The following is a 13,756-nucleotide window of genomic DNA, read 5'->3' on the forward strand; positions in this document are numbered from 1 at the left end:
AGTTACTTTTGTGAATCGGGTCCTCGATTGTTGTCCCAATGAGCTACCTGTTAACCATAGGTGGTCCTACCCTTCCAGTAAAAAAAGTGCTAGGAAAGAACGGGGGAAACGCCCTGACTTCAAAGGGACCCACTGTCTCCTCTTGTAAACACTCTCTGGTCCTTCCCATTACTAGATACATGGAATACCTGAAAGGAACATCTAATTAACATCTGCTGTCTGGACTCAGTCTCTGCCTTTCCATCTTATGTACCATAAGATTTGATCACACTCAAAACAGAAGTCAATGTAGCTATGGCTACTAAGCACACATATTTCAATCACACATGTACCACTCATTCACAAACAAAATTGCAAAGGACCTGGTTGAAGGTACTGGGATACAACTGAAAAAAGTGGGAGATGCCAGCAGATCATCTCTCTAGCAGACGACAAGCAAAATGGCCTGCACTGCTAACTAAACACCTTATTGCTATCACCATAGTCAGTCCTCTACAACCGAGCAAGGTGACAGTAGTCACACTTGTGCAAGTAGCGTGCACATGTACAGTGTGCCTATCAATAACAACACAACCTACCTCTGGGTTACTTCCTTTTGAAAACGGGCATCAGTACACTCTTGTTATCAGTGCGGTCAGGTGGGAGTCAAAACACTGCATCCTGCAATGGTGACATTGCCTCCACAGTTTTGTAAAGGGACTTTCCTGTGTCGTTGAAGGTGACTCTCAAAGACCTGATAGAAAAAACTAATAGTCCTTCTCAGCATTACAACTAGCTTAAAGAGTGGCAACAGTTGATTGTGATCAAAGAGAGAGGATTATCTAAACAAGACATGCAGACTCCAAACTCATCACTGACAGTCGGGAGAGCGTTGCTGTTAGAAATTGGGTTGTTGATTGACTCGGATGTGAACCACAAAGAAAATAAAAAAAAATAACTAAATTCACCTGTAGCTTGGAACATGAAGCTGTCAGGCTTAACGTAGAGGCAGTGTGTAATGTATTTATGCAGCACACAAGCAGTAACAAAGTGCAATCACAACACAAGAAAACTCCCAAACCAATTTAGAAAAATAGAGTAAATAAATTATAATAAATTATTTGACACCAAAATAACAAAAATCCAATTAGTGGAACTGGAATTATGAAAAAGTGCCTAAAAGATCAAAGCGCCAACCCTAGATATCAAGGTAAAAAAAAATATGACTGACCGCAATGGAGTATGGTTCGGATACAAGAGTGGATGGGCACAATCACCACTTGCCATCTGGTTCAGAAGAAAATCTGAGAAAAAGTGTCTGAGAAGGTTAAGTTTAGTGGGCAAGGCTGCAGGAGGTGTCAGAGGAGGGAGCATTGCAGTGGGATGGCCTTCGGTCGAATAGTACCACTGAAAATGATTTGCTGAAACGGAGAAGTACATAGCAGGAGAAGCCGCAAAGGCAGTTGAACCGTAAAGTCAATCTAACAGTTGCTAATAAAGTAGAAAATAGTTTATTTGCTGAAAACTGGCTGATAGGGGCATGTGGGTGCGTCCTGCTAGTATCGAGAACAATAGTTTCCTGTTGTGTAACCTTTCCACCCAAAGAATACATTTTTGAGCAGAGTTGTCATTCTCAATTCTCACATACAAAAAGTACTCAAAAATCAATCTAAAGTGAGCACAATGCATAACGGAGTAGACTATTGCAATTAATGTACCCCTTTTGGGCTCATGCAAGGGTTTAGCTAGACTGACCTTTGGACTTCTCTTTAAGTTTTTTCAAAATGATGCCTTCCTGACAAAAGCCATCAGTCTGCTGCACCTTTATCTTTGTTCAGGGCTTTCTTCCTTTCCTGCACCTCAATATCTGTCACGTTCCTATATTATCACATCCTTTAAACAATTATCAAACATATTACTATTGAAATCAGTGGTTACTGCACACTAGTGCCATACTAACATCACAGCACTTGATAGGTGGAAAGTAAAGACTTTGCAGCACAAATGAACTCAACAAACCATATTTCCATATGCAGGGGAATCTATCTTGGAGATTACAATTCAAAATTCTATTAGATAAGGTCTAGAATTGTTTCAAATTATATGATCTCGCCCATGAGATGAGTTAACAGCAAATTGTTTGAATGATTGAAACTCATTTTTTACTTAGGAGGCTGTGGACCAATATGTCTTATAAACTTATGAATTCAAATTGTTCGATATGAGCATTAGTTTCTTTCTGTAAGTTTTCTTTCCTTTAAACCGCTATATTCCAAGAAGCCATCATCCAAATATTATCATGAGTCTAAGCCTCCACAATGAAAAAAGTTGATACATTTTTCTTCATTTTTCACTTCCATTCAGTCATGACCACGCAATGAACCAGCATTCTTTCCACTATCAATGAAAAATGTATCCTGTGACCATCTCTAGTTCTCTCTACACAGTTACTTCCAGGTTATCTGTCTTGTTTAAATAAAAAAAAACATCTTTCCTGATTATATGGATACCTTTACCCCCACCCACTGCACCCGCACTCACCTAATTGTCAATTTATCTTTCCCTATTAGCCTGTGTTCATTATCTCCTTGATGCCAGGAACACAGGCAAGGCCTGGTGGCAGAGTGGACAAATTAAAGAGACAATTGGTTACAAAGCTACTCAAGGTCACACATGGAGTCAGAGGAGAAAATGGCAAAGTCCTGACCAAGGGCACAAGAAAGTAAGATCACCGAAAGAACAGGCTATCAAGGCATGCAGAATAACTAACCCCTAGGATGGATGTAAGACACTCATGAGCTCTACATCGTGAGACTGAAGTTTAGTAAGTTCCTCACCCACACCTGATGTCACAGATACTGCAAATATCCACAGATAGGATGTACATGCAAAGCCAGGGTCTGTGGAGCTGATTCTTTTGGTGATGTTACACAAGTAACATAAAGACAATACTCGCAGTGGACAAGAAACACCACCTAGGTTGTCATCCGATCCCATAAATCCTGGAGAAGAAACAGAACACTCAAGGCAGTAACAGCAGTACTACAGATAGACAAGGAGCTAGAAAAGAAGAGTGCTCAAAAGGAAACAAGAGAAAACAAAGGACACTCTTGCCAGAAAGCAAGTAGCAAACCGCACAAGGGAAAAGAAAGCTACATTAGTAGGCATAGGAAGGTAGCATACTAGAATCTGGAATCTAAGCTAAAGGGAAAGAAAGGCAAGGACTGGGAAAGAGAATCTACAGAAAGAGATAATATTCAAGGATGAAGTATGCACTAAAATAGTGCTGGCTCAAGAATCAGGAATCAAGATACTGCTGCAGACAGTTCAAGGCACAAGAATGCACTAAAATAGCACTACCCCAGGAATCAAGGAAGCACTCTAGGCAGTTCAAGAAACAAGGCATTAGCTACAGTTCAGGAACCAGGAGTCTCCAGGAAACAAGGAATAACAATATCTCAGGAACTCTGGAAACAAGGGGTCCATCAAACAGGACCACCGCTACAATGGCTAACACTGGATTTAAAGAAACTGGGGCTTAAAAAGCTGTATGTGCTCACATTACTCAGGTTTGAGCAGACTAGCACCACAGGTGTGTTGATTTCCTTTACCCATCCTTTTCTTCCAAGAGTGGAAGCAAAGAAATGTGCAGGGAATTATAAGTATTGTAGTTTTTAGGAACCACAGACTGGCTTCCATAACCCAGCATGGATTCAGAATGTATTGGAATTTCATAACAGTGTATAAGAAGCTTAATTTCAGTATATGGACATAGCGGAAGGTTCAGAAGCTTATTTGAACACAGAAAAGGCATACACGTAGGCCCTGTGGTGGTGGGAACAACAGGTAAGTGAGCGAAAAGTGACACTTGGGTATTACGTTAGAATCCCAATCTTCTCAGTGAAGGTGACGCTTTTCCTATTGATCACTGAAGTTTATATACTTCAGTGCATGAATTGCTTATTTAAACAGTTTGATTCAAATGAGTAATTTACTCCACCCCCTGACGGAGTACAATTCACCTGCCAAGTTATAAACAGCCCCCAAGTCCCATTCAATACAGTTGTGCACAGTGAAATGCTCATGGCTTTTTAGCAGTTCATATCAGAAATCAATCACTTTTCAACCGCACATGTTTGCAACACTTTCTAGACACTGCAGTGGATCAACCGTCCAGTTGCGGCTCGCGGGGGTGGAATGTATATTATATAAAAATATAAAGAAAAAAAAACTTACCTCAGCGCCGCCGCTCCTCCATGTCCTCTGCAGGCAGGCACAGGCTCCCAGCCTACCCTGCAGCCAATCCTGATGCTGCTCAGAGCAGCATTAGGATTGGCTGGGAGCCTGTGCTTGCTCTCTCCAGCCTGGCAACACAGTGCCAACACTCCTCCGCCATAGCAGGATTGCCGCCACTGCAACCATCTGAGAAAATTTTAAAAGATCTGGGTGTCAACTGTCTTTAGCTTGTAGAACATATGTGCATTGTGGATTAAGAAGAACATGTGCACGAAGGAAATATGCTACAGAAAGCAACCAAGGTCAAAGATAGAAATGAGGAGCTCTCAGGACTGGAGTTTCCTTGGGATATAATGACAAAAACTAATTTATGTGTGTAACACTGGTCCTGCACATGCTCACACCCTCCCAGACAGATAGGATCCTACTTTCTTTCTCAATATAACAATAACAGGTTCTAAGGGTGGAATTTCCTAAGGATATACAAATCACAAAATAGTGTGAATATTTAAATTTTAAAAAACGAAATTTTTATACTTTTCTTTATGCAAAGTCACAATTGTAGTACGTACCGAAAAACACATGCTGACTATAGTTTTCAGATCATATAGCACTTGGGAAGACAAATGTATAATGGAAAGAACTATTGCCTTCTGCAGTGGTGGCTGGTGAGGTTTGAGAGTGGTGGGGCTGGACTTGTTCTCGCAGGGGAGCGGTATGGGGGTATTAGGGGGGATTTCTGCTTTTTTACTGCCTAACCACTGGGATAGGGGGCATTTCTTTGCATTGGGGTCCTTGCCAGCCTTGCTGCCACACCGACTACTGTGGAGGATAAACATAACTATGCTGCTGCAACAGTCATGTCTGAGACCGCCTCCACCCATGTACCAGCACCCCTTTTGCACTTTCTTGTGAAGCATGAGGCTGCTGCAAACTATGCCGACAACACTTGTAGCCCAGCAGTGTGCACTTGCAGTTATGAGTGCAGCAGTGACTAATACATTCCATTGAAAAATGCACAGTGGCTCCTCTTTCGTTGTGATTGGCATCAGCTTCTCTCACAATCTCAACAAATTGCAACATAACTTCCATTAAAATAACGTCAATGTCACATTCAAATGGCATCACCAAATATCCAGTGTGTAAGGAAAACACAGTGAAATAAAGTATAAAGGTGAAAGGCAGAGGGGACAAACCGCAATAGAGAACAAAAGGACACCATAGGAGCGGCCAGAGGGTGACAGGCAAGACACCAAAGGTACTACAGGGGGCAGAGAAAATACTGACTTAACAGAGAACAGCAGGAAACTCAAAGATAAAGCGTGAAACCAGTCAACCAACCCCAACCCCCAACTTGGTTCCCTCAACTCTGTCAGCAGGTTTACAGCTTTACTAGCGGTAGCTTCTGTCTCCCTCTTGTATGTTCTATTAATTGCTCCAAGTCCACCCCTACCTTGTCCACCCCTGGGTGCAACTGGACAGGAACATGACCTGGTCAGCACCATCAGACAGATTGTAAGTTGATCAGCAGGATTTTAGTGTCCTGATCACTGTCTTGAAAAAGTGTGCCATTTGCTGTTGGCACAATACAAAAGCTAGTCAATGGCTGTTGGCACAATACATACTAATTAGTACAATTATAAAATACTTAAGGATGATTTCGCGAAGCAGGAAGATGTTCTGCCGATGTATTCCAACCACAATACTAAATATGAGCCATAGGTGTGCTGCAGCAGGCCTACTGCTTGAATAAACATCGTTCTTTCTTTTAATCAGCAAGCATGCTTGCTTGTTGAATAAAGGTAGCTTGATGAGCATATGCCGTTGGAAAAACCGCCGACTGTGACTGACACACAAGAGTGGCTGGAAGCTGTCAGTGCAGCCATGGAAGGTCAGTAAGAGTTGTGCTTTTAATTATAATGGTGCGCTGATCTGGAAACAGCACAGAGGCTCAGGAGCCCTAGCCTAACCACATGCAGGAATGGCCACTAGCACAAGAATGCCAGGTAAAAGTGCTTGAGCAGAGCCCTCGAACCACGGCACATCAACTGACATCCGCGTTGAGCTGGGAAGTGCTAATCAAGCAAAAAGGAAAAAAACTGGTTACCGTAACTAGTACAAACGTGTCCAAAGTGCTCTGCACACATTTTGATCAGGACGGGCAGCTGAAGGCTGTTGCTAAGAATCATGTATGTAATCCTCTGGGCTCTGTGTGAAGTGAGGAATTCTTCTCAAATCCGTCGTTGCAAAATCTGAAGTGATGGGGACACTCAGACATGGACAGTTCAACTAATAAAAGATTTATTGGTAATAAAGAAGGTTTACAAGTAATAAAGTACAGATCCCAGAACCACACAAACTTGCAGTGCTATATACAAGGACCCTGCTGGCTCTGCAGACTGCAGTAAATATCCAGCCATGTGTCTGAACACTCAGCCACAGACCGAGCTGAAAGGCATCCAGCTCCAAATCATGTGCGCGAAGCAGTGTTTCTCACTCACCCCACAGGTTGACTCGAGTCTGTGCAGACTCGATTTCTTGCCTTCCAGCCAGCAGCCTTTCTACCACACCCATTTCCTTCTCATCACAGGGTGGGGGTCCCACCCCACCATGTGACAAGTTGGGAAAAGGTGGGGTGACAATGCTTTCCAGGCCCTGATTGACGTGGAGGCTTAGACCTACAGGGCTTGCATATGAAACGCCTGTGGCTAACTTTACCTCCACGTCATCAGGGGGTGGAGGCTGGGCCTTGATGCTCAGTGTTTGCCGAGCTGATGACTTCACAGGCCTCAGGACTATGAGACTGTCAGCCCAGCAAATACTTAGACTTTTGGCCCATCCAGGTTGAGAAACGCTGTGAAAGAGCGTGAGTCACGTGTCCCCACTACTATTATCGACAATCACAGCAGTAACACAACGAGTGGGACAGAAAGGTGCCCCAAAGCAATTTACAAGCATATATTAAACAGATTTTGCATTGCTATGTTTACCACGCGGACACCCCAACGCCCTTATACAGAAACCACCACTGGCCTTTTGACTGGAGATGAATTGGAAAAATGAAGCACCACATGTGGTAAAAAATAACCAGTCTGTATAAATACAAGAAACTCTGGGCACATAATTAAATGTTACTGTCTGATAATTGGTTTTGTATGAAAAAATATGAAAACCCTTTTTTTAAAAAAATACTGTCATGGTAATGTATGTCCACCCTGAATTACAGAATTCAGTTCTTGGGATCCGCTTATGTAACTTCAAGAAATTGTTTGGAATCAACCATTTCAAAAAGTGTTAACAAACACAAATTATGGATGCAACGTGGAACCAATGAAACATTCACCTCCAGTCAGATCTGGGTTTAATCCATCAATTCTTTGGCTCACCATGCCACCCCAGTTTTGACCCAGCCATATGCAAATCAGTGTTGACCCTGTTCCCCATGGGAACAGTCCAGCCCGAACTGCCAGGCCAGGTCCTCCCTTGACCGGAAGCAAGCATCCTGGGATGGTTTCAGGGTATCAACCTCCATCAGCCAGGTTAGCTTGAATCCAGTGGCAGAGTGAGCCCACAACCCACGTCTGGGCATACCCAGTGCACTTAGCGCGACAAAAACAAACAAACACAAATGATCGACGGAATGTGGAACCAATCAAACATTCACCCACAGTCACAGATCTGGGTTTAATCCATCAACTGTTTTGCTCACCACACCAGAAATTGTAGCTGCAGCAGATGCCACTTGGATCTTCATAGCCATAATTCTAGCTTACATCCTATTAATTGCAAACACATTAGTAGGTTTTATATCTACCATGAGGAAAATCAGTACTTAATGATTACACATCTGCTGGTCACTAGAGAGATGTTGTCAACTCATTGACCTTTTGACAAATCCATGTTGGGATTGTCTACTTTGATAAATGGAGCTACCTATTCCCCAATGAATGCTTTGTGGCCGTAGGTACACAGTATAAGATCTGGCTATGATTCTAGTGGACAGGAGCATTGAGGTCATTATTAGTTTTAATAGTTTATCATACTCTATACTGGAGAAAAATAAATCTATAATTACAAAAATGGAACATAACCAAGGAAAAAATGGAAAAACATGATAAACCATTAGATAACAGGTACAAAATAGTGAATGAATTAATTATTTTAGAAGGAGGGGAAGAGACGTTGACTAAAGAAATCTGGAAAACTCACTCAAGAGATATTTGATAAGGAAGGATGGGGTTGAGATTCATTGCATAGGGTTCAAGTGGAGGAAAGGAATGAAATATGACGTAAGCTCGAAAGAAAAATGGCAGATCAAAAAGAGCAATGCAATTTGCAATGACTATTTTCTTTTCACCTGCAGATTAACAATCTCCTTGAGAATTGTTTTTCCTTTCAGAAACCTAAAAATATTTGACTACGCATTCTACAAATAACATAAGGATTCATGTTAATGGATGATTATACGGCAGTAGTTAGATAGATCCCTTTGAAAGTGCTGATATATTTTGATTGAAAAAAGCGACTCATTGACGACCCAAAAAGTCACATGCTCCCTTCCTTCGGAGCGTTTGCTATTGAATGAAATGTTTCTATTGTGGCAAATCATGCAAGGAAAGGCAGCCTTTTGTCAGTGGTAAATTATTTGATAATCTATACAAAATCTTCATACATCAAAATACATTTCTTAATATGTTTTCCTGATTGGTGGGCTAGCAATCACTGAGAGTATAAAACATGTATGACGTGGCTGTATGTGTTAAAGGAAGTATCTCTATACAGTAGTCAGTAAATACATCCAAACAAGGAGTCACTTTCTTAACAGAAAGGGCTGTATCAGCATACCCAGCTAATGTCAGAAAACTGCTCAAACAATGTACCATAAATATATAAACTAAATATTCCCAGTATACATATCCCACATTCAATTAGGAAACATGTAAAACTAAAATTCAAGCTTCAACCCCACTTATGTATTAATCGTACCTGTCCATAATATACCAACAATCTAAAACATCTGGTATCAGTATAAACTGGGAATCCAATCGATTTCCAACTTGCTCCTGTAGTGCTGCCAGGAGCAATGAACATCCAAGTAGGTTCAGAACCTTCATGGTCAGCCATGACAACAGAAGAAGCTGGTGACACGTTTCCTACATCATAAAGGAGTGCAGTGTGTGCGTGAGTGAACCCTTCAGTCTCATGTCACTGCCCTACAGTTTCAGCTTATACTTAAGAAATTGCGTTTGTCCATTCAGATTTATTTAATGAGCACATCAAGTTATGTTACTTAAAACACGTTTCCATCTAAAGAAGGCAACCAATATTGTTTAACTGTCATACTTGTGTATAATGCAGTTCTGCCCTAAATCACACATAAACTGCTTTGCTCAATAATCCTGAGACACCATTAATAAGGTACAGCACTATAAATATATTTGTGTTTTTGTGACTTTTTTTCTGTGGTGACCAGGCCAATTCGGGGTGTTAGAGTGCAATATGCAGTGGTGTGACTTGCTTTCACTCACAAGATATGCCAGTGGTATTCAGTAATATTGAGGATTTTTCCACTCAAGTAGAGAACGATTAGCAGAATACCAGTAATTACAGAATGAAGAACATTTATTTGTTTATCTCTATATCTTTAAATATAATATTGAATATAGTCGCCATAGTCAATGGGGAAGCAAAGCACTTTACGTAAAACCACAGATCACAATATAACATCCTGTGCACGGATTACATTGCGTTGGGGAGCCGAATTAAACTTTCAATTAACCCCTGTATAAGTACATTTTCAAGTTTTATGAAAAGAGCATGTCTGTAAGCTGAGCATTTTCTGGTAAGCCTTTCCAGTGTCTTGGGGCTTCACTGGAGAAGGTCTGGTTGAGTGTTTTAGACTTTTTGGCCGTTAGGATTCCAGGAAATAGGCAATATTTGATTTTAGTGTTTCTCCTTTTGTTCTGTGCGACCTGTCTAGTGTGAGTGCTTAGTGACTGAGAGGTATAATTTTAGAGTGGCTTCTGTATTCAATCGAGCTCTCCATGAAAGAGTGTCAACTGATTTTCTTGTTCCTTTTACCTGGGAAGCTGCAGCAGAAGGCATGGGTGCTGGAGCAAATTTGTGGAGGTCATTTTGCTTCGCATTGCCATTATAAAGCTGCAAGAGAAGCAAAGGCTGAACAACTGCTTCGAAGTCTGCTTGAGGGATTGAGGGCTTCATTGTCTACGAGGAAAGAGTTGGAAGATGGCTGATTTAATAAATCTGGAGATGTGAGACATCATTAACACATTGTGGCTCATGATCAAGCCTAGTGCTTTGGCAACGGAAAACAAACAGATATGCCATGGCCCACATGTCTAGGGTTAATTAATATTCTATCATTTAAATGAATTTCCCCGCATTACCTCATTCAAATGTAATCCCATGCATATGTAGCTCACCTTAATTTCTCTGGGAGCCTAATCCTAGCTCGTGGCATTAGGCAGGACTCTACTTTAATATCAGCACTGCTTGTGTAAAGCTAGCACTAGTGTGCCTGAAATTTTAAAGTGTCTCAGCAAATGTGAGGGAGACCTAGAGAAGAGTTTTCTGTGGTCATCTTGGTAACCAGTTCTAGGCCCATTAAACTCTTACTAAGATTGGCAGTGACAGAGCCGAATCCCAATCAGTGCTCCCAGACTGCACAAGGAACCTCGCTAGTGCGCACCGCTACGACCCCTGACTTGCCCTTTCTGACCTCTGCCACTTCTTGTGCAACCCATGGCCTCAGAGATGGCAAAATCAGTGCCAGTAACAAACACAGGGGTGTCTTGCATTATCACAATTAAGTTTCAACATCTTTGTTGCTGGAAATGGCCTTTCTGCAGGGTCACCCCCAAACCTTTTCCCTTCCTCCTTCTCCCTTTCTGACCTCATTTTTGCTGGCTTTAGAACCCTGCGCACATTACCACTGCTAATCAGTTCTAAAATGCATATGCTCTCTCATTAAAACATGGTGACATTGGCTCATAACCAATTGGCTGTTTTAATTTACTTGTAAGTCCCTAGTCACGTGCACTACATGTGCCCAGGGCCTGTAAATTAAATGCTACTAGTGAGCTGCAGCACTGGTTGTGCCACCCACATAAGTAGCCCCCTAACCATGTCTCAGGCCTGCCATTTCAGGGCCTGTGTGTGCAGTTTCACTGCCACTTCGACTTGGCATTTAGAAGTACTTGCCAAGCCTTAAACTCCCGCTTTTCTACATATAGGTCACCCCTAAGGTAGGTCCTAGGTAGCCCATAGGGCAGGGTGCTATGTAGGTAAAAGGCAGGACATGAACATGTGTGTCCTATATGTCCTGGTAGTGAACAACTCCTAAATTTGTTTTTAAACTGCTGTGAGGCCTGTTCCTTCCATATGATAGCATTAGGGCTACCCTCATATACTGTTTGTGTGGTAGATCCTGATCTAAAAGGAGTATCCATGTCATATTTAGTATGGCCAGAATGGCGATACAAAATCCTGCTTAATGGTGAAGTTGCATTTTATATTATTATTTTAGAAATGCTACTTTTAGAAAGTGAGCATTTCTCTCCACTTAAATCCTTCTGTGCCTTTCAATCCACTTTGTCTAGGTTTAGTTGACAGCTCCCTTGTGCATTCAACCCCAAACACAGGATGCTCAGTCACACTTGCACACATCTGCATATTGAATGGGTCTTTCTGGGCTGGGAGGGTGGAGGGCCTGACACTTACATATCAAAAGACAATAGCCTGCCCTCACACAAAGGACTGCCACACTCCCTACTGGGACCCTGGCAGACGGGATGGAACTGAAAGGGGACATTGTGCACTTCTAAGCCACTCTTTGAAGTCTCCCCCACTTCAAAGGTACATTTGGATATTTAAGCAGCGTATCTGACCCTACCAACTTAGACACTTCTGAGGTAGACACTTCTACCTCACAGACACTTCCTGGAGAAGAAACCCTGAACCAGAACCTGCAACCTGCCAAGAAGAACTGCCTGGCTGCCCAAAGGACTCACATGGATTGAGTTTCTGAGACGGACTGCTGCCTTGCTGTTGCCCTGCTGCATTCGTGCTCTCTGGCTGTGCTGAGAAGTGCTCTCCAAGGGCTTGGATAGAGCTTGCCTTCTGTTCCCTGAAGTCTCAGTACTAAAAAGACTTAGGGGGTCATTACAACATTGGCGTTAAAAGCCGCTTACCGCCGTGCAGAAGACCGCCAATACACCGCGGCAGCGGCGGGAGACCGTCACAGCTATTATGACACACATCACGGAATCCGCCGAAATTCAGACACCCACACAATACCGCCACACCAAAGGTCAGCGATAAATATGCGGAAACAAATCCTCCACCTGCACGCCAACAGAAACACGCCCATGCTATTACGACCCACGAATCCACGCAGCGGTCTTTCAACCGCGGTATTCCATTGGCGGTACACACCGCCGCGCTCAAAATACACACACAGCTCCAAAACACCGCCACATTGGACAATTACAAATACACACACCTGATACACATACACACACCACTCCCACACACCCAACACAATATAAAACACACACCCACATCACCCACAAACCCCTACGACCACAAATTAGAGAGGAAGGCCAGAGAGAGACAGCACAGAATAGATAACACTATCACACAGAGGCACACTACACCATCACCCACACAACATCCACGCACAAAACACCACATACCACTACACTCACCACACTCATCAACACATACACCACCCCACACATCACACACACCACCCCATGTCACGCCAAAGACACCCCCGCTTCTCCGAGGAGGAGCTCAGGGTCATGGTCGAGGAAATCATCAGGGTAGAGCCACAGCTATTTGGCTCACAGGTACAGTACACATCCATAGCCAGGAAGATGGAGCTATGGCAAAGAATAGTGGACAGGGTCAACGCTGTGGGACAGCACCCAAGAAATAGGGAGGACATCAGGAAGAGGTGGAACGACCTACGGGGGAAGGTGCGTTCCACGGTGTCCAGGCACCACATCGCGGTACAGCGGACTGGCGCGGACCCCCACCTCCTCCCCCACAACTAACAACATGGGAGGAGCAAGTCTTGTCCATCTTGCATCCTGAGGGCCTCCCAGGAGTCGTTGGAGGAACGGACACTGGTAAGTCAAATCTGAACTATCATATCCCCCACCCTACCTGCATGCTATCACACACCCCCACCCTCACACCCTCCCCTATCACCCTAACTCCTCACTAATCTACCCATAACACCAACCACCCATCCCAACCCCAAGACCTGCATGACACAACTAAGCATGGACACCCATCACTGAAGCATGCCCACTGCACAGACCCCCAACACCCCCCAACCATCACCACACAAGCCCCCACACAGGAATGCCTGCACTGGGATTCACGCACACCCAACCATTGCACACCATGAAACACACACATGCAATAATCATGTACTTATACCCCCGCAGGAACCCGAAGGAACGTCACCACACCAGAGGGTCCAGACAACACCACTCCACCCCCAGAAGAGGCC

The sequence above is a fragment of the Pleurodeles waltl genome, chromosome 8 (genome assembly GCF_031143425.1).
Source record: "Pleurodeles waltl isolate 20211129_DDA chromosome 8, aPleWal1.hap1.20221129, whole genome shotgun sequence".
Classification (NCBI taxonomy): domain Eukaryota; kingdom Metazoa; phylum Chordata; class Amphibia; order Caudata; family Salamandridae; genus Pleurodeles; species Pleurodeles waltl.